Raw genomic sequence first — 27,346 nt, forward strand, 5'->3', positions numbered from 1 at the left:
ACGATGCTCAGCATTGCTCCTCATCTGGAAAATACAAATCAAAACCACACTGAGATACCACCTCGCTCCAGTTAGAGTGGCTAAAATTAACAACTCAGGAAATAACAGATGTGGATGAGGATGTGGAGAAAGGGGAACCCTCTTGCACTGCTGGTGGGAATGCAAACTGATGCAGCCACCCTGGAAAACAGTATGGAGGTTCCTCAAAACATTAAAAATAGAGTTGCCCTACGACCCAGCAATTGCACTACTAGGAATTTATCCAAAGGATACAGGAGTGCTGATGCATAGGGGCACATGCACCCCAATGTTTATAGCAGCACTGTCAACCATAGCCAAATTATGGAAAGAGCCCAAATGTCCATCAACTGATGAATGGATAAAGAAGATGTGGTAATATATACACAATGGAATACTACTCTGTGATTAAAAAAAAAAGAGTGAAATCTTGCCATCTACAACAACATGGATGGAACTGGAGGGTATTTTCCTAAAAAAAATAGAAAAACTTAACAAATGACCATAGGGGAAGGGAAGGAAAAAAGAGATACAAATAGAGAGGGGGGCAAACCGTAAAAGACTCTTAAATAGAGAGAACAAACTGAGGGTTGATGCGGGTGGGGGCTTGGGAGGTTTGGGAAAATGGGTGATGGGCATTGAGGAGAGTACATGTTGGGATAAGCACTGAGTGTTGTACGTAAGTGATGAATCATGGGAATCTACTCCCGAAGCCAAGACTACACTGTGTGTGAGCTAACTTGACAATAAAAATAAATAAATAAATGCTGCCATGGGAAAACAAAAACAAAGCAAAAAATGACCATAGGTGTCAGAGTCAGGCTGATCTGAATCACAGCACTAATGCTTATTAGGGTATTTATTTGAACTTCAGTGAGCCTCATTCATTCAATTATAAATGGGGATAACTGTATCTACCTCATAGGACTGGGATTATGATTTAGTGCAGGTTTTCCTTTTCGGACCCAAACTCAGTTCTCTCTCAGATGGGTGGTAAGTGGTACCACCCTACAACCCACTCACCCAAACCAAAACCCATGCTTCCTCCTTTCCTTTTCTCCCCACCCAGGTGATTTACTGTCACCTCTTGCCTTGAGGGCACTAGTAGCTTCTTCATTGGTCACTTGGGTTCCACATAACTCTTGAAGGATCCTTGCTGTTTTCTCCATAAAGCGGCTAGGTTGATCTTTTTCGTCAATGTTGGTTGTTTGTTTTTTATAGCAACTTTATTGAGATATAAGTCACATACCATAAAATCCACCCATCTAAAGTGTACAATGCAGTGGGTTTCAATATATTCACAGAGTTGCACAAGCATCATCACTATCCAATTTGAGAGCATTTAAATCATCTCGAAAAGAACCCTGTATCCATTAGCAGTCTCTCCCTACTCCCTCGCAACCACTAATCTACGTTTTGTCTCTATGGATTTGCCTATTCTGGACATTTGGTATAAATGGAATCAAAACAATATACGATCTTTTGTTTCTGGCCTCTTAGCATATTTTCAAGGTTCATCCATATTGTAGCATGGATCAGTATGATTCCTTCTCATGGCAGAATACCGTTGCATTGTATGGATATATCCCATTTTGTTTATCCATTCATCAGTGGATGGATATTTGAGTTGTTTCTACTCTTTGGCTATCATGCAAAATGCTCCCAGGAACATTTGTGTACATTTTTGTGTTTACTTATGTTTTTAATTTTCTTGGGTCTGTACGTAGGACTGGAGTCACTGAGTCACATGGTAACTCCGTGTTTAACGTGTTTTGAGGCCCTGCCAAACTGTTTTCCAAAGTGGTTGTCGCGTTTTCTAATCTGACCAGCAACATACGAGGGTGCCAATTTCTCCACATTTTTGTCAACATTTGTCATTGTCCGCTTTTTTGAACATAGTCCGTCCTGGTGGGTGTAAACTGGTATCTCGCTGTGGTTTTGATTTGCATTTCCCTAAGGACCAGTGATGTTGAGCGTCTTCTCATGTAGCTATTGGCCATGTGTCTGTCTGCTTTGGGAAAATGTTATTCAAACTCTTTGCCCCTTCCCCTTTCAACTTTTCTTTATTGTGGTAAAATATGCATAACATATATAACGTAAAAGTTACCATTGTAACTATAACTGTTCTGGCGGAATTAAGTACATCCAAGTGCACTGCAACCCTCATTACCCCCCATCTCTAGAACTTTTTCATCTTCATGAACTGAGACGCTAGCCCATTACTTTCTCATTTCAGTCCCTGGTAACAACTATTCTCCTTTCTCTTTGTTATTGCAGTTCTTGTTTTTAGTTTTGTTTTTAAAATAGCCATCCTCCTGGGTATGTGAAGCGATATGTCATTGTGATTTTGATTTGCATTTCCTTCATGCTTAGTGATTCTTTCATGTGCTTCTTGGCCACCTGTATATCTTCTTTGGAGAAATATTTTTGCCATTTTTTAAATTGGATTTGGGGTCCTTTTAATATGGAGTTGTAAGAGTTTTTTTTAAACTTACATGATCTGCAAATATTATCTTCCATTCTGTGAGTTGTATTTTCACTTTCATGATGGTGTACTCTGAAATCAAAGTTTTAATATCTGAGAACTCCAATTTATCTGTTCCCTCTGCTTGCTTATGCTTGGGTGTCCTAGCTAAGAAACCATTGCCTAGTTCAACAACAGAAAGATTACTCCTACGTTTTCTTCTAAAAGTTTTATAATGTTAGCTCTTACATTTAGGTCCATGATCCATTTTGAGTTAACTATTGTATATGGTGTGAGGTGGAACCAGGGTGATGTTTCAAAAACAAACCAAACTCAGTGACTCCCCTGCTTAAAATTCTCTACTGGCTTCCGGCTGCTCTTAGAACACAATCTTAGTTCCTTACCACAAGGTTTTTGGTCTCATCTCAGCGCCCCCCCCTCCCCCACAAAGTCCCACCTTGCTGGAGCCTTGGCGGTCTTCTCACAGTTCGTAATCACGTTAACTCATTCTGAACTGGTGTTTTTGCACTACTGTTCCCTACACCGGAAACACAGAATTTCTGGTGGCTACTGCCCTTCTTTTGATCTCAGTATAAAAGCGCCTTCTTCAGTAAGCCCTTTGCTGACCACTCTACCTAAGGTAGGTTCCTCCCCCCACTCTTCATTCCTGTTTTTGTTTCCTTCACTTAACAAATGCTATATTCGATTTGTTTAGCTGCTTCCTTGGCCATTGTTCCCCCCATCTCTGAAATCCCAGGGGGCCAGGACCATGTCTGTCTTCTTCAGCTTTATCCCTAGTACCTAGTACAGCGCCTGACACATAATAGGTGTTCCGTAAATGTTTGTTTTAAGAAATAAAGAAAAAGTAGGCATTAGAAATGTTTCTTCCATTCCCAGCTTCCCTTCCACTCTTGCCAATTCTATTACCTCCCTCTTTTATCAGCTATTGCCTGGATTTTCTTCTATTTCCTGTTTTCATGGAATATGATTTTATGGAATAGAGCATCCATTTTTTTCTTTTTTTTCTTCTCTTACGCTCTTTCTCTTCTTGATGTTTTTAGCATATAAGAACTGAGATATAGCTTTCTAGCACACACCTTTTTTTTTCTTTTCTGAAACTTTCTCAACAGCAACTCAATATTGAGCTCTCCTGGTCTTAGATTCTCATATGAATAAGACTTTCCTCCCAATGAAGGTGTGAGATCTGTGAGGACAGAATTTCTTTTCTAACTCAGAGAGTGGTTTGTTGAATTCTGGGCAAGTAAACCTCAATGAACACTAAAGAGTTGATCAATGGCACTTTTTAAAACCCAGTAACACTCAAGTATGCTGTGCTTAAACTATCAAAAAACTCCAAATCAGGGGTGGAGCTAGAGTGTATTATGCAAGGCAAAATAGGTCAATCAGAGAAAGACCAATAGCATATGATTTCACTCCTATGTGGAATTTAAGGAAAACAAACAAACAAACAAATAGATGAACATAGAGGATGGGGAAAAAGAGGGAGAGGAAAGCAAACCATAAGAGACTCTTTTTTTTTTTCTTAGTTTATTATCAAGTTGGTTTCCATATAACACCCAGTGCTCATCCCAACAAATGACCTCCTCCATGCCCATCACCCCCCTTCCACTCTCCCCCACCCCCATCAGCCCTCAGTTAGTTCTTAGCATTCAAGAGTCTCTCATGGTTTGCCTCCCTCCCTTTCCCCAACTATTTTTCCCCTTCTCCTTCCCCATGGTCCTCCATTACGTTCCTCCTAATCCACTTATACATGCGAACATAAGGTATCTGTCCTTCTCTGCCTGACTTATTTCGCTCAGCATAACACCCTCAAGGTCCATCCATGTTGCTACACATGGCCAGATTTCATTCTTTCTCATTGCCATGTAGTGTTCCATTGTGTAGATAAACCACAACTTCTTGATCTGTTCATCAGTTGATGGACACTTAGGCTCTTTCCATGTTTTGGTTATTGTGGAGAGTGCTGCTATGAACATTGGGGTACATGTGCCCCTATGCATCAGCACTCCTGTATCCCTTGGGTAAATTCCCAGCAGTGCTATTGCTGGGTCATAGGGGAGTTCTATTGTTAAATTTTTGAGGAACCTCCACACTGTTTTCCAGAGAGGCTGCACCAGTTTACATTCCCACCAACAGTGTAGGAGGGTGCCCATTTCTCCACATCCTCGCCAGCATCTAGAGTCCTTTGATTTGCTCATTTTAGCCACTCTGACTGGCATGAGATGGTATCTTAGTGTGGTTTTGATTTGTATTTCCCTGATGAGGAGGGATGCTGAGCATCGTTTCATGTGTCTGTTGGCCATCTAGATGTCCTCTTTGGAGAAGTGTCTGTTCATATCTTCTGCCCATTTCTTCACTGGATTGTTTGTTTTTTGGGTGTGGAATTTGGTGAGTTCCTTATAGATTTTGGATACTAGCCCTTTATCTGATATGTCATTTGCAACTATCTTTTCCCATTGCTTTGGTTGCCTATTAGTTTCATGGATTGTTTCCTTTGCCGTGCAGAAGCTTTTAATCTTGATGAGGTCCCAAGAGTTCATTTTTGCTCTTGATTCCCTTGTCTTTGGGGATGTGTCAAGTAAGAAATTGCTGCGGTTGAGGTCAAGGAGGTTGTTTCCTGCTTTCTCCTCTAGGGTTTTGATGGTTTCCTGTCTCACGTTCAGGTCCTTTATCCATTTTGAGTTTATTTTTGTGTGTGGTGTGAGAAAATGATCTAGTTTCATTCTTCTGCATGTTGCTGCCCAGTTCTCCCAGCACCATCTGTTAAAGAAGATGTCTTTTTTTCCATTGGATATTCTTTCCTGCTTTGTCAAAGATTAATTGGCTGTACACTTTTGGGTCCAATTCTGAGTTCTCTATTCTATTCCATTGGTCTATGTGTCTGTTTCTGTGCCAACCTATACTGTCTTGATGATTACAGCTTTGTAGTAGAGGCCCATTCTTCTCAAGCTATTCCAAAAAATAGACATCGAAGGAAAACTTCCAGAGTCATTCTATGAAGCCAGCATCACTTTGATTCGCAAGCCAGACAGAGACCCAGCAAAAAAAGAGAACTACAGGCCAATATCCTTGATGAATACAGATGCAAAAATCTTCAACAAGATACTTGCAAATCGAAAAGAAAAGATAGAACAAAAGAAAAGATAGAAACCATATGATCCTGTCACTAGATGCAGAAAAAGCATTTGACAAAATACAGCATCCTTTCTTAATAAAGACCCTTGAGAAAGTCAGGATGGAAGGAACTTACTTAAACATCATAAAAGCCATTTATGAGAAGCCCTCAGCTAACATCATCCTCAATGGGCAAAAAATGAGGGCTTTCCCCCTGAGATCAGGAACACAACAGGGATGTCCACTCTCACCACTGTTGTTTAACATAGTGCTGGAAGTCCTAGCATCAGCCATCAGACAACAAAAGGAAATAAAAGGCATCAGAATTGGCAAAGAAGTAGTCAGAGAGACTCTTAACTATAGAGAGCAAACTGAGGGTTGATGGAGGGAGGTGGGGGGGGTTGGGCTCAATGGACAGTGGGCGTTAAGGAGGGCACTTATTGGAATGAGCACTGGGTGTTGTATGAAAGTGACAAATCACTAAATTCTACACCTGAAACCAACTTTGCCATATATGTTAACTAACTGGAATTTAGATAAACACTTGACATTTTAAAAAAATATCCAAATCAGTTGATTCTGAAACTGATACAATCCTACCACATACACAATTTAATTAACAAAGCACCTTTTGTGTAGAAATTCTATAAGAAGTAGTAATATCATATATGTTGTCAAAAATCCTGCAGAATAATGTTTTACAGATGATTCCCTGTTTAAATAGAGGAACTGAAAAAAAATAAATAGAGGAACTGAGATCCTTTGTTTGGTGACATATCTCTGCACACATTTCTGCTTCGTATCAATTCAGCAGGATTATAATCATAAAAAGGGAACACACCTTCATCTTAATGTTAAGCTCCGCTCCCCCTGCTGATAGAAATTCTTTTGATGAAGGCTGTAGCCAGAAACATGGTTAAAGACCATTTCACCTGAAAGCCTCACATTCCGGATTTTTTTGTTTGTTTGCCATCTTGTTTATCATTTACAGATATCCAAATACCTAAGAAGCGAGCCCAAAAGATGATTGAAACTTTTAATCCAGGAAATAACTCACACGTTTGTTTTGCTTTGCTCTAATCTTCAGAGGTGTGTATCATGCTGGCAAGTCCCAGGTTTTTAAAAAACAGATTTTCCTTTGGGCTCCCCCTCCCCCGCTCCCCGCCACCTTTCATTGAGATAATATTTTCTCCTATCTCTCATCTTCTAAAAAAAAAAAAGAGGTGTAACAGTCTAATCAGCCTTTACCAACTTTTTTGCAAGAACAAGGCAGAAAATACGAAGATATACATCGAGAATTGTTATTATTGCTTATGTAGTAGTGATATATGGTTCCACTGGGCTTTGTGTTTTACGTGGCCACTTTGAAAACACAGGATGCTGCTCAGGCACAAGCGATTTGTTTCCGAGCCCTGTGCTTGGATATTTCTAATAAATATTCTTCTGCCTCTGATTTTATGATATCAACAAGATACCCATGCAATAAAATATTTTCAGATTCCTAGTATTGTCTACATTGTCAAATAAAGATAGTGTCCCTAAACTTCAAGAACAATAGGTAGAGAAAACATTAGGAATAAAGTAACTAAATGTTTGTAAATCATCATCATGACAATGATAGTTTTTTTCCATGGGACACCATCTAGAAGTATGTGAATCAGCGCTTTAAGCCATGTTACTTCTGGGTAGAGAAATCAGAGGTGATTTTCATTTTCTTTTCCTTTATTTGCCTTTATCTATGTTAATTTTTTCTAACTGCCACTGTATATTATTTCTGAAATAAAAAGATCCCTTTCAAAGAATAGTTTGCAAGAAGAACTGATAAAAGTAAGCACAAAAATGGAATGAATAACATTCTTGAATGGAAAATGGGGAGCATGGCTTCTGAGAAAGTGAAAATCTGATTTATCCTCTATTAATTTTTGAGTTCACATTGTGCATATCTCCTTTAGCTTTGATGAAGACACTGGCTACCTGTTGTCTCACCCCATCCCTGGATCAAGCAGGCCAGGAGAAGCAAGTAGCAGACCCTTCTATTTCCCAGTGGGAAAATAGACTTCTCATTTGATTCTCAACTGGCTCCCACTCCAATCCTATATCCCCCTGACTCATGATTCCTGCTTTTTCTTCTATGTAAGAAATTAGATAGATTCCCACAGGACACCCTAAAGACTTAGCCTGAACTCAAGCTTCCAGCTCTGAAGACTGGGATCTTCCTGCAGTCTACAAACCCATGTAATAGCCATGCCCTTTTCCCAACTACTTCTCCCACTCTCTTGGCTCAAGTTGGTCAAGGAAGAGAAGATTGAAAGCTTTTCCCTTTATGTTTTATTTGTTTGCTTTCTCTTTATTTTAATAACCTCACCATCTCACCTCTAAATGCCTCATCTTTCCATCTTATTTGGGAACAGAACTTAAGGTGAAATGGCAGAGAAGGCTGGACCAGAAGATACAATGGTGTGGTATTTAGAGCCATGGCTGGAATATCTCCAAGATCCATCCATTGTGTGTGACGAGTCTCTGTCCTGACTAGTCAGTACTCATGCATTATCAATTGTTAACTATTTTGATACCATTTTCATAATGAAGTTGTAGTAAATGACAGTACTAATAAGGGACCTGAATTTGAGTATGACTTAGGGACAGCGATTTACCTTCTCCAAGCCTTGGTTTACACATTGGGAAAGCAGGGAAAATATTGCCTTGTCCACATCAGAGAGTTACTGTATGATCAAATTATCATAAGGGATGCAGAAATTCTCTTTAAATTGTGAGAGACTGACTGTCCCTGGGCAAGGAATGATGATAAAAATGATCAGTTATAGTGTTAACAATGTTGGTGATGAAGGTGAAGGTGATGGTGATAATAAAGAAGAAAAAGAAGAAAAATTTAGAAACACCAAGAACTCTCCCTTTCTGGTTCAATAGTCTACCAACATTGCTCCCTGGCTCACAATTCATAGTAACTGTTAGACAGAAGCAGATAAACTGGCAACATCAGCCCCCTCTGGTTTATACCATTGTGGCTCCCAGATTGTTTCCTGGCCTGGTGCTGATAGGCGCTTCCCTTTGTCTGTGGGCATTTGTTCCACAATTTCACATGTTGGCTGGGAAACTCTTCTATCTTGTAATTCCCAACACCAGGGACAGCTCTTGATGTCCACTTATTGATCTACTAGGATCTGGAGCCAGCAAAATGGAAATGTGGCATCATCCCAGTGGGTTCCTATACTTCTACACAGCATAGTGTGGGCTGGATTCTCCCTGTGCCCTCATCCGATACATGCCCCCCCCAGCCCTAAACGCACTCTGCAACGGTCTTGGATAAGCTGTTGGTTGTGGCCAGGTGGAATTAGTAACTCTGCCTCCTCTCTCCCTCCCTTTCTTTCTTGTTCTTGCCCGCCACCCCAACCCACCTTTATGAAGACTCTGGTTCTGTGCTGAGTCATATAAGGTGCCCCTGGCCAACCTTGACAAGAACCCCCCCACCCTGCCACCCTGGGAGAAAGGCATTGACGAGCTCTATGGAGTCTGTCCCAGCAAGGGCAGGGCATGCTCACAGAATAACAGGCTCCTATCATTCATTTGGAGCAATGCCTGGGTGGCAGGGAGCTTTAACTCCTGTGGCTTTGAAGGAAAAACATACTCTGGAAAGGCTTCTCTTTGCCTTTGTTAATTATGAAATAAAAATACTTCCTGCAGAGACAAGAAGCCCCCTTCGAGGGAGGGCTTGGCTGTCCCTTCACATTGTAAATGGCCTCTGGGATCTTCTCTTCCTCTTTTCCCTTTGGGATCAGGTCCTTAAAAGTTACACAGCATGTAAGACAGTAGGGAGAAGATATGAAGAGCCAAGCTTTAAACACCACTACAACCCTTTCATGTACAGAGAGAGAACAGGGTGTGGGGTAGTGAGAGGGGGTCGTTTTGCAGCAGCCTTGCAGTCACAAAAGGCCTCAAATTCCACTTAATACATTATCTCTAAATGATACTTGGCATCAAGCCATAAAAATGCACTGGCAGAAGTCAACCATTAAAACATCACAATTTCCATTTGACCCAGTTTTAGCATTTCTTAATATATACAAGCAGCCTCTCTTGACCTCAGAGAGACCCTGGATGTGACCACGAAGCAGCCAGATTGATCGTCAGGAGCAGCTAGTTTGGGTTTGCATTTACTGGAGGAATTTCTCTACCAGTTGTTGTATGTGACCGTTTTGACAGTTCTGCGAGGTTGGTACTGTCATCAGCCCCATTTCACAGATGGGGCAGCTGAGGCCTTGTTCAAGACCACAGCTAGAAACTATTAGATCTGGGGTACAAATCCAAGCTGGTCTAACATCCAAGCTCTTATTAATGATAACACAGCCCATCGTTTCATCGCTAACCCTGCACTTCTTCATCTGCCATGGACGTCTGTGTCCCGGTGCTGCTTACTTCACTCTGTACCCTTCCCAGGGACGGTCCTGCGGTTTCTGCCAGGAAGGGCTTAGGTTTATGCCTGAGAGAGTGCAGGACAACAGATGCCTTGATTGCCCCAGGTGACATCATGTTTAAGTTAGTCTGACCTCCCTGAGCTCATTTCTTTGTCCTGCTCACCTCGGCCTCCATCAAAAATAACAGGTTGCTGATAAACTGGCTCTCAGCCTCCCCACCCCCCAGACAGTGGACTCTGAATCTCTGCTCAGAGCAGGCCTCTCAAGTTCAAAAGAGCCCTCGTGCTCTGTATTTTGACAGGTTGAGAAATCCAATCCATTTATTTTGAAAACCCATTAAGCCCGGCCAATATGGGATATTTAGAAAGGCCAGAATTTTGCTTCTGGTCAGAAGGTCAGTGCTGTCATAAAGTAACAGCTAAAGGAAGTGAAACAAAACATATTTTATTGTAGAGCTGTAATTCCCAAACATTCTTTTAAAATGTACTTTCAGTTAAAATAAGACAAAACAAAAACACAGCACATTGAATTGCCGGAAATTGCCACCACTATAAACTCTCTTTGTTCAGAGTACATATTCAATTAAAAAAATTTTTTTTAACATCTATTTATTTTTGAGAGACCAAGAGAGATAGTGCATGAGCAGGGGAGGGTCAGAGAGAGAGGGAGACACAGAATCTGAAGCAGGTTCCAAGCTACCAACACAGAGCCCTATGCAAGGCTCAAACTCATGGACCATGAGATCATGACCTGAGTTGAAGTTGGACGCAGAACTGACTGAGCCACCCAGGCACCCTGAGTACCTATTCAATTTTGCAAGCCCAGTTCTCAGACCAGTGACAGGCATATAGTAAGTGCTTACTAAACTTCCAATAAATGAACCCCAAAATGGCTTACTTTGCTATTTAACATTTTTTTCTAGGTATTAGTTTCTCTTGGTCGCAATGACTTTTAAATCATCCTCAAGACAAGAACATCTGATGTTAGTTCTCTGGGGTTTTGGAAAGTGAATTTCAGAATAGATAAGTTTAACTCTTCTTGGCATCTTGAATTGCATTGTTTATGATACAGATAACAAGGTCTTATGTTCAGATTCTCCAAAGATAACTCATTTGATCCTTTCAAGCTTGTGAAAGGGGAATGGAAGATACTATTTCCGTGTTGCCCCCTTGGAAGGGTGCATAAGCACAGACCATTACCTGGAAGCAAATAACCTTACTATTAAGTGATCCTGAACGCAAATGATGTTTGGAAGCAGCAGCTTCCAAACATTCTTGTATTTTCCCACCAAGTCACCTTGTAATCTACATAGTGTCTCCCTCGCGTATCTGGGTGGTCTCTTTCTGGATCTCCCCTCCCTTTTTTCTCTTACTCCCCACAATCCCCTCCATCTTCTCTGCCCCATTTCTCTGAGTGCCATCCTGGAGGGTCACCAGAAGAAGACTCTTTCTGGATCCTGCCCTTGCCCTGAGTGGGGTATGGCAGGCCCAAATCCTGCATCCAAAAATGTGGTTGGAAGTTAGAGAGAGCAAACCTATAACCTGGGATCAGAGCTGACTCTTGGAGCTGGCCCCATAAATAGGGCTTCTTTCCTCTGTCTAAGCTGGCGAACCAACTGAGAAGTTAAGACCGAAGAGAAGCTGGTGGAGGGAAGGTACCACCTTCCTGAGAAAGTGGAGGATGGAGAACACAGCTTACAGTGATAGGAGTCCTGGGGCTGAAGACAGCCATGCTGGCCGGATGGGCACGCTGCCCTTCATCAGGGAGGGACAGTGGGTTGGTAGCTCCCAAAAGAAAGGAGGAGGAAGATGCTGGGTTATGGACACCCAGTTTCTTCCTCCAAACCCATCAGGTAACTTGCTTTTCCCCACCAGGGTGGGGAACTGAGGGGGTTGGGGAATGAGTGAAGATTGGGAAGGGTCGGGTTTTACTCCCATAGATGTTTCTTCTTGTGAAGCATCATCAAGGGAGGAAGTATTTCCCCTCAACAAGGCATGTTTTATTCACCCACTCTGTTTTTAAAAAGTTGATGTAGTCGGTAATGTTTAAAAATAAGATTTGGCAGGGGCGCCTGGGTGGCTCAGTCAGTTAATCGTCCGACTTCGGCTCAGGTCATGATCTCACAGTTTGCAGGTTCGAGCCCCGCATCGGGCTCTGTGCTGACAGCTCAGAGCCTGGAGCCTGTTTTGGATTCTGTGTCTCCCTCTCTCTCTGCCCCTCCCCTGCTCACGGTCTGTCTCTCTGTCTCTCAAAAATAAATAAACATTAAAAAAATAAGATTTGGCATAAAAACCAGGAAGTGGAATGATTTCTCAGCACTGAGCCCGTGTACCCACATGGCTCCGAGCTGGGTCACGTCTGCCACTTTAGGCAGATCCGTGTGCTTTCTTCAGTTTATTAAGGACTCCCCAGGCCTTGCTGTGTGGATATTGCTCTCTCTGACTTTGCCCATTTGTATGACCAGCTTGGTCCTGCTGGGCATTTTAGTTTGTGGCTTCTGTTTTGCGTGTAAGTCTAGGGTGGAGTGTCCACAGGGCGAACAAACCTGTCTCTTACTAAGGTTGCTGGCCTCTGTGATCGTTGTCTCATTTTGATATGTTATTAGCTCAAAGTTTCAATCTTTTTGTCTCACTAAAGACCTCTTCCATGCTAGAGGCTTTGCATTGGAGAGGAGAAAGGAGGTGTATTGCCGAATGAAAACCCCGAAATGTGGTCCTTTGACGTCCACACCACTGCACTGCCTTTATGGTCATTTCTGCTTTACTGGGCATCCTTTGTCCAGAGGACCAACAGACGGCAAGGTTCTCAAATATGCTTTGCCTCCTGAGGGTGACCAGTGGGGCCAAAGCCCAGCCCAACCGGGTTCACAGCCGCATTTCAGGACCAGCGATGGGTGAAGAGGTGCACTGACGACACTATTGTTATGGCCTACACGGAACTCCTGCCTCACCCAGAGGTGCAAAGTTAATTCAGGGAATAGCATGGCAGAGTTAAGCAAGCCAGACCTCAGCACGCAGCCCACCTACCCATCTGTAGGATGTATCTATCCTTTCCTAAAACACTTGGCATAAACCAGAGGGGAGGATGGTTGCTCTGACCAATGGGTGGATGGATGGAATAAGGGATTGATGGTTCATCTCAGGGAGTTTTGCAAGCCTCTTCCATGTTTGCGGCAGAGGACATTTTGATTTGTTCTTAGACTCTTACTTTTAACACCCGAGGGTTAAATATCAAGGCTGAAAAAGCAGAGGTACTCTGTCTCCAGTAAGAAAGAAATGTGGTAGAGATTGAGAGCATAGGTGTTGGAGGCATTCATTTTGCTCCTTATGGACATCTCTGAGCCTCAGTTTTTTCATGTATAAAATGATAATAAGAGTACCACTCTCAAAGATGCTGGCTATTAGAATTAAGTGATTTTTGGAAAATACCAATAACTCAGTGCCTAGCAGGTAGGAAGCACTCGGGATATAATAATAACTCTAATTCAATTGAGAGATTCTGTTGTTTTAAATAATTTTTTTAATGTTTGTTTACTTTTGAGAGGGAGAGGAGAGAGAGAGAGAGAGAGAGCAAGTGGAAGAGAGGCAGAGAGAGAAGGAGACACGGAATCTGAAGCAGGCTCCAGGCTCCAAGGTGTCACAGAGCCCAACGCGAGGCTCTAACTCACGGACCATGAGATCATGACCTGAGCCGAAGTCAGATGCTTAACCAACTGAGCCACCCAGGCGCCCAGGGAGAATTGTTTTATATTGAGTGCTTACTCCATGCTTAGCTCTATCGCAGGAATTAGGTGGGTACTAACAGAATTTGGGGGTGACAGGCATCTGCAGAGTACAGTTGTGAGATAAAGTACAAGGACATATTGATATACTTGTAACAGAGCACCTTCTTCTGCGTTCTGGGCGGTTGAAAGGGAAGAACGCTCCTCTGGCTGGAACTGTTGAGAAGAGACTGGGTGGTAGGTGGTAGGAAAAAGGAGTTGGGAATGAATCCCAGGTGAGGGAAGCCACTCCTGAAGGGAACAAAGCAAGTGTGATTGTGCAGTTTACTGGCCCCAGTAAGGAACCTCGTAGATAGAACGGGAGTTGCTGGTCAATTTCCTTTTAACCCAGATTCAGGGAATGAATGTCTCTTAAGAAGCAGGAGTTGCTTTCAATTGAGTCTTGTTGCCCGCTGGTTATTTTACCTGGCCTTAGTCACTGATTAAAAACTGAGCCTCAGTTTTTCATCCACAAAACAGGATGCATTCTGTTTGTTTCATTCGATCTTGTGATGGTAACAGGTTTGCCAAGCAGGAAGTCCTTTGTAAATGGAAAAGGATGGCACAAACATAAGAGCCGAGTGTTGATGACCCTTCCACCTGTCAGCCACAGTTTAACACACTAAGCAAATCATTCCCTTGCTTAAAACTCCCCGGTGCTTCCCCGTTGTGCTTAAAACCCAAGCCTCTTGCCCAGGCCTACTGGACTTTATATAGCCTGGCCCAAGACATCCACTCTTCTTTATTCCACCAAAGGCTAAGCCATTCCTACCTCAGTGCCTTTGCACTTTGGGTTATGTCTGCCTGAAACTCACGGCCGGCTCCCTGTTTTCATTCAGGTATCTTCTCACAGCCATCCTTTCAGAGGCTCTAGGTCACCCAGTCCAAGATACTGTCCACATCACCCTACCCCCAATCTCCAGCCACTCTCTCTCCCCTGTTTGGTTTCCCTTGTGCTGTTTATCACTATCCAAATGTACCTTGATCATTTATCATTTACTTGTTTGTTAGCTGTTCTCCCCTCTATCCTCCCTCCCCCTCCCCTAGAAAATTCCTTCCAAAAGGATTTGGTGTGTCTTGTTTACAGCTCCCCCAGTGCCTTCAATAGTGTCTGACTCCAGGAGAGGCTCAAGAGAAACGTATTGGCAAAGTTTAGCCACAGCGCCCTGAACACCTAACACTTTTCAACAAAAGCCAAACAAGTTCCATTCATGGGAGAAATATTTATAATTCACCACAGGCTTCTAAACTAGGAGGGTTCTGAAAGGTACTGCATTCGATTAATTCCTGCAAACTCCATGATTGAAAAATCACAAATGCTGAGCCTATTACCAAGAAGAAGGCAGACAACAAGTTGGTCTTCCACTGCAATACAAGCCAAGGTAAAATACATCAAGCTCACAGTTGTCGGTCTGACCAGGATGGAGCAAGGGGCATTCATGAGGAAACTGGTGGATGGCAAGTGGGGAGTCTTAAGGCAGCAAAGCCAAGGAGAGGGGGCCAAGACAGCCTTTGCTGGAATTGGCAGGCAGTGGCTGGTTGTGGGACAATTGGTGGCTGTCTGTCCCTGCCCACAGAGATGTCTGTCCAAGGGAGGTGTCGGCAGATCTGTGATGCCCTCTGGTGTTCTGCAAACTGCTGCTGCTGCTGTTCAGTGAACAAGTCAGCCATTAAGTGCCTCCCACACAAGGCAGCATTTGCAAATTAAGCATCTGAAGGAATATACTGGAAAGCATAGGAGTTGTCTTAACTGAGTCTTTCACATCCTGCCCACTCGACCCCATCTCTTCAACCTTAACTTTCCCCTTGTTCACTTTGTTGTAGCTACATTGACCTTCTTTCCTTTTCTCCAATCCACCAAGCCAGTAACTACCTCAGAGCCTTTGCACTGGCTGTTCCTCTGCCTGGAAGGCTCTCCTATCAGACCTTTGCCTGGCTGGCTACCTGACTTAATTCAGATCTCCACTTTAATATGGCCTCTTGAAAGGACTTCTCTAGTCACCCCATTCAAAAAGAGAACCTACCCTCAAGTTCTTTACCTTCACTTATTTTTCTTTAAATAGAGCTGATGGTTTATTGTATCTATTTGTGTATTTGCTTACTGGCTATCTCCAATCCACCAACTACTACCTCTTTTGGTCTAGTATAAGTTTCTGGAGAGCAGGGGCCTTGTTTACCTTGCTTAATGTTATATCCCCCTTAGAACCATGCTTAACTTAAAAATAATCAATGATAGGGACAGCACCTGGGTGGCTCAGTCGGCTGGGCATCCAGCTCTTTGTTTTGGCCGAGGTCATGGTCTTATGGTTTGTGGGTTCGAGTCCCAAGTCTGGCTATGTGCCTTTCCCTCTCTCTCTGCCCCTCCCCTGCTCATGCTCTCTCTCTCTCTCTCAACATAAATAAATAAACTTAAAAAAATCAATGATAATAGTTGATTCAATTGAATAAACATGATTTAGTTGAATTTACTGAATAAGCAAATAGATAGATTAATGAATGAATGGATGAATGAATGAATGAATGAATGAATGAATGAAATAAGGTTCAGGTTCAAGATGGATTGGTATAGAGAGCATTGAATACCAGAGGTGAGAACAATAGAGCAGGGGGCCCAGTGTGGGGAAGGGTAATGATCTTAGGAATTGAAGCAGGGAAGTCTTGAGATAAAGAGGAGCATTTTAAGAGCTTTGTAGGATCCAGGGGCGCCTGGGTGGCTCAGTCGGCTAAGCGTCCGACTTCGGCTCAGGTCATGATCTCACAGTTCGTGGGTTTGCGCCCCGTGTCAGGCTCTGTGCTGACAGCTAGCTCAGAGCCTGGAGCCTGCCTCAGATTCTGTATCTCCCTCTCTCTCTGACCCTCCCCTGCTCATGCTCTCTCTCTCTCTCTCTCTCAGAAATAAATAAAACATTTAAAAAAAAAAAAGAGCCTTGTAGGATCCAGGCATACCCTTTCTACACTTTGCTATAGAAGAAGCAGACAAGGTTTTGATAATTGTCACTTCTGAAATTATTTGGTTACAGGTACATTTGTTAAACTAATTAAACAAAGATGCTATTAGGCTGACTTATTCTAATGCTTTAGCCATCCATGTAAGCAAACCAAAACCTAAGCTTGTAAATGCCTCAACATTACAAAAGCGAAATCCAAAGACAACCAGTCACAAGCAGCCAACTATCCTTTTCCAATAAGGCACCCACTTAAGCTCTGGTCAAATAGTTTCCTCGCTTTGTTTTCCCACCTGCCCTGTAAAGTCCTGTCCCAACTCCTATAGGAAGACCACTCCTATGCACTTTGGGGGCTGTCTGGTGTGAATCACTTTTTGTTCAAATAAGCTAAAAAATTTTAATATACCTCAGTTTCTCTTTTAACACTTTTATTTTACAGTTGGCTGGATAATAATCACTATGCATATTCAGAAATGTGTGCAAAGTTATAAAAAACTAACTTAATTCTCTTCAATTGCGATGAAATTTTTACAGATACCAAAATTTAACAAATTAACCAGCGGAACACTTATTAAGTGAAATTCTTTTTTTCACATTTTGTTACCCATTATAAGATATTTTTTAGGCTTAAAACATTATCCTGGGACAGCCCCCCTCCCCCTCCCAATAAAAGCTTATAGGCCCTGGGCCTCATGCTTAAAACCACTGATGACTAAAAGGGCCTGGGCAGGGAGAAGAGCTGAGTTTTGGAGAAGATCTTGACTGTATATTGCAGGAGGGTCCTCAGGCTTGAAAACCTCTCAGGCCTTATCACCCTGCCTCCCCCCAGATGGAAGAAGTTGAGGATCTGGAATCTGGGTATCAGCAGCAGGCATGAAGAGAGGAGGAGCATCCAAAGAGAGTTCAAAGACAGATCTTTAGATCCAGGAGATAAAGGAGATTTAGGGAAGAGAGAAGGATGTTTGGTTTCAGGTCCCAAGGCTGTGGGGTTGGGAGGGAATTTGCTGGAATGAGTTTGGGAAATAGTAAGGGGAAGGGCTGGGGTGTCATTTTCTTTAACCACAAGGGGATGTATTAGTCAGAGTTCTCTGGAGAAACAGAATCAATAGGATACATATGTGTATGTGTGTGTGTGTGTATGTGTGTGTGTGTGTGTATGGGTGTGTATGTAAATACATAATATGTATATGTATATGTGGCCTCCTGTATCTATCTATCTATCTATCTAGAGAGACATAGATACAGATATAGAGATATATAGAGATAGATATGTATAGATAAAGGAGATTTATTATAAGGAATTGGCTCCTGTGATTATGGAGGCTGACAAATCCCAAGATGTACATTCAGCAAGCTGGAGACCTGACAGAGCCTATGGTGTTCCAGCCCAAAGGCTGGAAAAATATCAGTGTCCCAGCTTGAAGGAAGTCAGGCAGGAGGAGTTCTTAGCTACTAGTGGGAAGGTCAACCGTTTTGTTCTAGCCAGGCCTTTGGCTGACTAGGTGAGGCCCACTCACATTTAGGAACACAGTGTGCTTTTACTTAGTCTACCAATTTAAATGTTAATCTTATCCAAAACAACCGCACAGATATACCCAGAGTAATGTTTGACCCACACTCAAGCTGACACAAAAATTAAGCATCACAGTGGGGGTAAGGTAGTCCTACTACCAATCACACAGAGTTGGGAGGGTAAATACAAGTAAACTACTTAGCACATTGACTGGCACATACTGAGGGTTCAATAACTGGTAGTGGTGGTTATTAATTTTATTAAAACACAAATTTCTAGAAGGTGGTTCCTCTTACTAAGATATGAAAGCATATTTACACCAGTGTAGTGCCTTTTTATTTTTTAAATGTTTACTTATTTTTGAGAGAGAGACAGAGCACAAACAGGGGAGGGGCAGAGAGAGGGAGGGAGACACAGAATCTGAAGCAGGCTCCAGGTTCTAAGGTGTCGGCACAGAGCCTGACGCAGGATCTGTGTTGAACTCACGAACCGTGAGGTCATGACCTGAGCTGAAGTCGGACACTTAACCGACTGAGCCACCCAGGCGCCCCACAGTGCCTTTCATAATGACTTGTTGAATTGTTTAGAGAGATTTTTACCAAAGGTGAAGACAGAACATCTTTCTTCTTGGGAAGCTGACACTGATTCAGACTGTATTCATGTGGACCACAAGCAAGCCCCTGTTCTCACAAGCCCCAAAGAAAGCCTCAAACAGTCATCGCTTTGGAGCCCTCCAGCATGAACTTTAATTCAGGGGATGCCAGGCCTAGGGAAAACATGGCAAAGGTGTTGTACCCCGTGTTTGCTCACAGGCCTCTCACCACTGATAAGACAGGGGGTTTAACCCAGGACAGCAAGACTCAAGAGCACGTTTTTAGTCACTGTACTTCCTCCCTGTGACATCAACTGAGTTTCGCTCCTTCTTTTACCCATCAAACACGGAGAATACTACCCATCTTTCCCACTACTCAAGGGTATTTGGGGACACAAAGTTATGCATGTGAAAGCATCACATAATCTCTAGAGAGCTACCCAGATATAAAACTCCATTCAGTCTATCACTTTAATCAAGAACAACATGGTTAGTTCATATATGCATTCCTGCATCCACAAACATTTATTAAACACCTACTATGTGTTGAGAACTATGCTAGGCCCCTGGGAAGTGGGGAGGGTGGAGAGTAAACCAGATATACACTCTCTCCATGTATTCTCAGGCCTTTTCTGATTCCTGCAGACCCAGGTTAGATCCTTCATAAACAGCTTCTTCAGAACTTTGTTTCTTTTCATTATAATATTTAGAGTGGTTTATTGTCCTGTGCACATGTTAATGATCATTTAATTAATCTCTCTCTCTACCACTTGGATCTTAAGCTCTGCCAAGAAGGAATCTGTCTGGTCTTGCTCACCATTAGAGTCCCATGTGCACCACAGTGCCTTGGCACATGATTGGAGCTCAGAACCAAGTTGTTGAATGAATGGATGGATGGATAAACAAATGAACAAATGCTTTCTAAGTGCCCAGGCTGCATGTGAAATAACAGAAAACATATTTATTAGTCTCTGACTCTGGTTCCTGATACCAAGCTCCTAAAAGTTTCCTAAATGATAAGAGTACTAGAAACTTCTTTTGTTCTAATATTTGTGTTTTTAAAATATTTTTTTTTACAAATAGTTTATTGTCAAATTAGTTTCCACATTTAAAATATTTTTTCAATAATTTTTAAGTTCATTTATTTTGAGAGCAAGAGATAGTACAAGCAGAGGAGGGGCAGAGAGAGAGGGAGACAGAGAGAATCCCAAGTAGGCCCTATGAGGCCAGCATGGAGCCTGATGCAGGGCTCAAATTCATGAACCATGAGATTATGACCTGAGCCGAAACCAAGAGTCAGATGCTTAACCCACCGAGCCACCCAAGTTCCTCCTAATATTTGTTTTTTGATCCCAGCTCTCGACATAGAGTCCCCAAGTTCCTAGGAATTTCTGGGGTGATAGGAATGTCTTTTGTTCTAAAAGACTTTTTTTTTTTTGAGAGAGAGAGAGAGAGCATGAGTGGGGTAGGAGTAGAGAGTGAGGGAGAGAGAGAAACCCAGGCAGGATCCACGCTGCCACCACAGAGCCTGATGTGGGGCTTAAACTCACAAAATGTCAGATCATGACTTGAGCTAAAATAAGAGTCAGACGCTTGACAGACTGAGCCACCCAGGTGCCCTGTAATAAGGTGACTCTTGATGGGCCCCAGAATGGGGACTGGTCACCAGAAAGACCAAGTCATAATTAGAAGCTTAAAACTTCCAGCCCCATCTCTCATTCTCTGGGAAGGGAGAGAGACTGGAGATTGAGCTAATGATTGATCATGTCAATGTGCTGAAGCCTCCATAAAAATCCAAAAAATAGAGTTCAAAGAGCTTTTAGGATGGTGAACACATCCATGTGCAGGGAGGGTGGCACACCCCAACTCCACAGTGACAAAAGCTCTGTGCTTGGGACCCTTCTGGACCTTGTCCTTCATCAGGCTACTAATCTATATCCTTTATTATATTATTTATTAGATAATAAACTAATAAACATAAATACATATGTCCCTGAGTTCTGTGAGCTGGTCTTGCAAAATATCAAACCCAAAGAGGGGGTCTAGGAACCCCATTTCATAAGTCCCAGGGGCATAGATACCAGGGGCAACCTAGGACTTGCCATTGATATCTGAAATGGGGACAGTCTTGTGGGACTGAGTCCTTAACCTATGGCTTTGGATGCTATCTCCACGGAGGTAGTGTCAGAAGTGAATTAAATTGTAGAAAACCTTGCTGGTATGAAAGAATTGGTTGGTGTGGGAATAAACCCACATAGCCAGTGTCAGAAGTGTTGTGAGTGTGGTATTAGTGTAAGAGTGAAGAACAGTGCCAAACACTAGACAAAGTAACTTGAGGCTAAAATATGTGTGATAGTAATGATTGTTCAGTATGTCACTGGGCTGAGAGATTTGGATTAAAATCTTCATTAGTTAGCAATTAAAAGTCAAGATCAGCCACCCCTTTGAACTCGATGTGGCAAAGATGAGACTGACTATTATCTTCTGAAACAGCTAACTGCTGTGTGCAGAGGAAGAAGTAGGAGGTTCAAAGACTGGAGCATCCCTTGCCCAGATTCCAGATGCTCACACAACATGGCCTGAGAGATTAGTGCTGGCCTTCCTGTGACTCCTTGATGCCATTATCTAGCTGTTATCTGGCCCAACCTGCCGCCTGGTCTTGGGGAGGCTGAGCCATAGCTCTACTTCTGAGGGGCCCTGTCATCTTGCTCTTAAAGTTACCTCCAGTCCTTCTGGTGAAGGAAATGCTCTGCCAGCCACAGGACATTGGGGTGCACTTGATATCTAGAGCCAGGTCCCATTAATCAACCACCTCCCGCTGTTCTGGTGCTGTAGACATGGGGATTCACCTCTGTAACAAAAGACGTGAAACTTGTCATGTGGTTCCAGCTAACTGAATGAGTCTTCTGGTTTCTTTGAACTCACTTTCATGAGAGAGAGTGATATGTGGGAGACGGGTTCCGATGAGAGTCTCCAGCCTCATAAAAGACTCAAGCTTTCCAGGTGGAGATGTCTCAGAAAGGGTGTATCAACTCTGTTCAAATATTTGAAGCATTTGCACATAGATTGGACTTAAATTTCCTACAGTTCTGGAGAGCACAGCAAGAACCAAATGATGTACCCAGAGAGACAAACTTTGACTCAATGAAAGGAAGAAACATCTGTCAACCAGAACTTTCTGAAAATGAAATGAGACACCGAGTCCGCTAGTGAGTCTTCTGTTTCTGGAGGTGTTTGAGACTGGCCTGGGTATGGTTGAGGGATGTTTCATAGGCCTGCTATTTGTGAGAATGATCTGGATGCTGGGAGTAGGGGAGAAAAATGATCTAAAATGACAAAACAATGAAAAGTCATTCATTAAAACCTCAATATGTGGGTGCTGAACACTTACATGCACCAAGGACTGAACTTAATCCTCACAACAAATCTTGGGCATTGAGTCCTATAATTATCACCCTGTTAGAGATCAGGAGACTGACACTGAGAGAAGTTAAATAATTTGCCCAAGGTTGCACAGCTAGGAGGTACAGAGCTGGGCCTCATATCCTAACTGCCAAAGGATTACCCATTCTGCTCTAGCACCCTGCTCACCTCTGCCTCCTCGCTACCTCCCGTCTCCCTCCTAATAGAGCATAAAAACTATGAGACCATGAAAAGAAATTTCTCCCAAGAAAGTTCATCAGAATGGGCCTCAACACAGAATAGCAACTAACAACACAAAATGCCCAAATGGGGGGGAAATTACTACATTTGAGTACAATTTGCAAGTCACCTTGGGAGAGAATCTTCCCGCAAAGGCAGAGCCAATTTTAAAACACCCACATCCTCTGGCCTCACTCCCTCCTCCTCAAAGGTTTTTCTGACCTTGCCCAGGCAAAAATCCCTCTGCCTTCATTTGCATTGTTCTCGGGAGGAGGAAAGTGAGGGAGCTCACTTTCACTCCCCTGAGGAATGAATCACACCTTCGACTCGATGAGCCGAGACTTCTCGGGAATTTGGCTTAAGGGTTCCAGACGAGACAAACTTATTAGTTAAACTTTACCACCGAGAATGTAGACACCTGATCCTTTGCAAGAAAATGAGTGCGCCCTACCCACTGACACAAAATGAGAGTACTGGTCACCAAGAAGAAAATAGGAAACTGGGAAGACCAGAAGAGTGCCGGCTTTTCTTTTAATTGAGATGTGGTTGACATTATTATACGGGTTAACATTCTGTTGGTTAAGTTCATATTATTTTAGTTAACATTTTATGCTATAATAATATTGTATTAGTTTCAGGCACACAACAATAATGATTTGATTATTTGTATATATTGTGAAATGACATAGTAAATCTACTTACATCTATTATCACATATAATTACAGATTTTTTTTCTCATTATTATTTTCTTTTTATTCATCTTTTAAATTAAGTTCTACGCCCAATGCAGGGGCTTGAACCCACGTCTTTAAGATCAAAAGTTGCATGTTCTACCAACTGAACCAGCCAGGTGTCCCAGAATTTTTTTTCTTGTGATGAGAACTTTTAAGGTCTACTCTTAGCAGTTTTTAAATATACAGTACGGTTTCATTAGCTATAGTCACACTGTGCCTTACATCTCCAAGACTTGTTTATTTTATAACTGAAAGTTTGTGCCTTTTAACCCCATTCACCCATGTAGCCCACCCCCCACCCCACCCCCTGACTCTGGAAACCACCAATATATTTTCTATAAGTTTTGTTTTGTTTGTTTGTTTGAGTTTAGATTACTCATATAAGTGAGATCATACAGTGTTTGTCTTTTCTGTCTGACTTATTTTTCAGGGTCCATCCATGTTGTCACAAATGGCAAGATTTCCTTCTTTCTTATGGCTGAATAGTATTCCATTATAAATAGATATAACATATATCATATAAACATATATATATCTCACATATAACACATCTTCTGTATCCATTCATGCATCGATGGACACTTAGGTTGCTTCCATATCTTGTCTATTGTAAGTGATACTACAATGAACACAGGGGTGCATACGTATCTTCACGTTCCTGTTTTTGTTTCCTTTGGATAAATACTCAGAGTGGAATTGTATTTTTAATTTTTTGATCTCTGATACTGTTTTCCATAGTGACTGCACCAATTTACGTTTTGGTGTTTAACATGCTTCCGTCCCGTAGGGCCTGGAGGTCTGGGCAGCAGTCAGGCCTGCCCCGTGGGCCACCATTGTCTGCCAAACCACGTTCACCCCTAGATTCAGGGAGGCCCTGGAACTACGAAGTGTTGCCTCCCAACTGTATCCCAAGAGCCATGAAGCATTTGGGTGGGGCCCGGTCATTTCCTAAAGCCCTTCTCTCTGCCCTGCGAAGCAGTTTACTGTAAGGATCTGAGGCTCTTAGAACCCTAGAGCCCCGGTATGACCTAGAGGGTGTGCCATTTAAACCTTTTCTAATTCCTTCTTCTCTTGAGCTGCCTCATGAAGTGCTTTCTTGTCTGTGGGTCCTTGTTCTAGACAGCAGGGGTCCCGCTCAATCAAACCGTCAATTCGCCACCAGGGTCCTGGGGTAGCCTCGACGGTCATGACTTTTGTTCAGCAGCAGAATGAAAATCATTTTTTATCTCCACAAAATGCCAAATCAAATAGGACGTGCGTGGCTCTCCTCGGCCTGGTGGGGGCCCCAGGCCACTGTGGCCCCGCGCTGCCAGGGAGGAGAGAGAATGACTTTGCAGCACGAGGGCCATTCGTCAGGAGAGCAACACGGCCAGTGGCAACAACTGCTCCGGCCTTATCAGAGCGGGAGGCCTAGCTGGATTCTATTAATTGCCCAATGCTGTTGGGTTTGGCAGATACAGGAAGCAGTTTACATGGCTACACAGTGCCCCGGCTCACAGTCTCTCTGAAATGGTATTATTGTAGCGGGATAATTGTGATTAGGGACAGTTCCCCGAGGAAGACCAGGCCTTTGATGATTGAGTCACTTCCTCCCCACTCGGCAGTGCGATAGTGCGGCTCGCCCCACAGGCTCACACCCTTTGCTGGCCAGAGCATCCCGTCTCCACAGCCAAGGTGGTGGCTTCGAGCCTCATCAGAGACAGGGTCACCTGAGAAATGGGAGCAGCCAGAGACCACTCCTTCCCCACTTCCTTTGCAGGCAATGAGACAGGCAGCCTCCTCATTAATGATCCCAGTGGGAAGCGTGTCCCTGACTTCTGTGACAGCATGTGCTTTGGAACAAGGGAGAGCAGGCTCTGTGTTTACTGGTTGTGTGGCCTTGGGAAGTCCCCTTCTCGAGCCTCAGTTTCCCTCTTTGTAAAATGGTGATAATAAGATCACCCCAAATGATTGTCATGAGGGTTTAAATGAGATTACTTTAATGTTTTTAAGCACTTAATAAATAGTGGCTGTGACAGTTATTTTTGTTGCTGTTGTTGCTGTCAATAATGACACACACCCACCCCCTCCCAAGCAACGGTCTGCTGAGAGCCAGCTCAAGTTGCCCTCACGTGGTGGAAACACGTGTGGAGACACGGCAGCCTCAGAGGCCACGGCCGGGAGGGACAGGGCTGGCTAGATGTGAAGGCCTGGGGTGGGGCAGATCTGAGTGTCAGCTTCCTCAGGGTCATTTCTGGGCCCAGAGCTCCCCAAGAAACAGAACCCCTTGCTCACCCCGCGCTTGGCACGTAGTCTCTGATTCCACACGGTGCTGCCCTAGTCCACTCCGTCTGCCAAGGGTTTTTATCCCGAACAGCCCCTCGTGAGCTGTCCTGAACCACCCTTATCTCAGCCTCCACCAGGGTTCTGTCTGAAAAACACCCCTTTGTGTTCATGCATAGGAACAGCGTTTGCCCGAAACGGGGGCTCCGCCCTATTACTGGAATCCATGAGTGGGCCCTGCAACTGCCTTCAGATGTGAATGAGGGTGGGGGTGGTGGGGCGGGCAAGCCGGCATCAAGGATGGAACAGAAGCTGGGGGGCTGACAGCGGGGATGGTTTAGAGTCAGATGTCTTGGGTTCACACCTGCCACTTACTCGTGGCGTGCTCTTAGGAAAGTCATTTTTCCTCTCAGAGCCTCAGTTTCTTCATCTGGTAAATGGGGATAAAAATATCTCTCAGAGGGCTGTGGCCGGGATGAAATTAGGTCTATATGCAAAACACCTACTATAGTCCCAAATACTAGAAAATACTTAATATTTTCTATTAAGTCAAAGGAGGTAAGTTAAATAGGCCAAGGAGGGCACTCAGCTCTCTTGCCAGCCCTGGGCTCCAGCAAAAGCAGAGCTCCCACTGCCTAATGTGCTTTAGGAACTGCTGACCAAACCCAGGAGTCCGCAAACACTGGCAATATCCAGCAAGCTCTTAAGGGCAGAGACCATGTTTATTGTGTTTACGACTGTACACTCAGTACTAGTGTGTTCATTTCCTGTGGCTGCTGTCACAAATGACTACAAACTTAATGGCTTAAAACACTACCAATTTATTATCTTCCTGTTCTGGAGCTCCGAGGCCTGAAATGGGTCTCAAGGGTCTAAAACCATCATGTTAGAGGGTGACATTCCTTCTAGAGGCTCTAGGGGAGAACCTAGAGGCCCCCTGAATCCCTTGGCTCCTAGGTCTCTTCCTCCACCTTCAAAGCCAGCAGTGTTGCCTCTTCAAACTTGACCCTGACTCTCACTGTGACCACATTGGGCCCAGACGGATCATCCAGGACACACTCCCTATCTCAAGGTCAGTTGATTAGCAACCTTAATTTCATCTGTAAACTTAATCCCTGCCTTTGCTATACCATAATATGTCCTCAGTTCTGGGATATGCCCCAGTTATGTCATTTTAAGAATTGAGAATAATAATAGTACCTGTGGCAGAGGGTCCTTGGGAGACCTACACCGACTGCACATGAGTCCATGTCCGGCACTTAGAGCAGGGCCTGCCACATTGCAAGTGCTACACGAGTGTAACTAATGCTATTGCAATGGCGAGCAAGGGGTCAGGCGTATTCCAGCTGATCCTGGAAAGATAGTGAAAACAACGAATGTCTCTGGTTGGCGTGCTCATTGAAGGGTGGCGTCTTTGGTTTTCATGTTCTCCCAATGCACGAAACAAGGCAGTTTTTACTGATGCCTGTTGGGGAGCAGTTTGTCTTCATGCAGATTCCCTCATGATCTGCTAATGGAAACAGACCAAGGGGCACCTCATTTGACTGGATCAGCTTGGGCGTGCCCTGAGTTGATTAAATCTTAGCAGTGATCTTCATAGGCCCCTGGCCCCCTCTGGGGGGTGGGGAGCAGGAAAGCCAGGAGCTCCAGGCCCAGGCTGGTGTTGGAGGGAGCAGGTTCCCTGGGGGGAAAGATCCCCTTTCCCTTTGGCCACCGGGATCTTTTACCAAACAGACCTGGAGATGTCATTCTGGTCGCTGGGAGTCCTAAGTGGCCGCTCTTCCTTAAACTCGGGGCTAATGGTGGATCTGTGAGCAAACATCTCCCTTATCATGGAGGGCTAAAAC

At 43.5% G+C, this 27,346-nt stretch overlaps 1 long non-coding RNA gene across 1 annotated transcript in view; it reads right to left on the reverse strand.

Annotated features, from left to right (window-relative positions):
• LOC120232577 overlaps positions 1-26,779 on the reverse strand; it is a 32,873-nt gene extending 6,094 nt beyond the window's left edge. The window contains exons 1-2 of the long non-coding RNA XR_005528595.1: positions 26,700-26,779; positions 21,582-21,711 (exon numbers count right to left, since the gene is read on the reverse strand). This is a non-coding gene — a long non-coding RNA (uncharacterized LOC120232577). The remainder of the gene's footprint in view (positions 1-21,581; positions 21,712-26,699) is intronic.
• Positions 26,780-27,346: the final 567 nt, after the last annotated feature.

The sequence above is a fragment of the Hyaena hyaena genome, unplaced genomic scaffold, assembly GCF_003009895.1.
Source record: "Hyaena hyaena isolate Hyena2069 unplaced genomic scaffold, ASM300989v1 scaffold_74, whole genome shotgun sequence".
Lineage (NCBI taxonomy): Eukaryota > Metazoa > Chordata > Mammalia > Carnivora > Hyaenidae > Hyaena > Hyaena hyaena.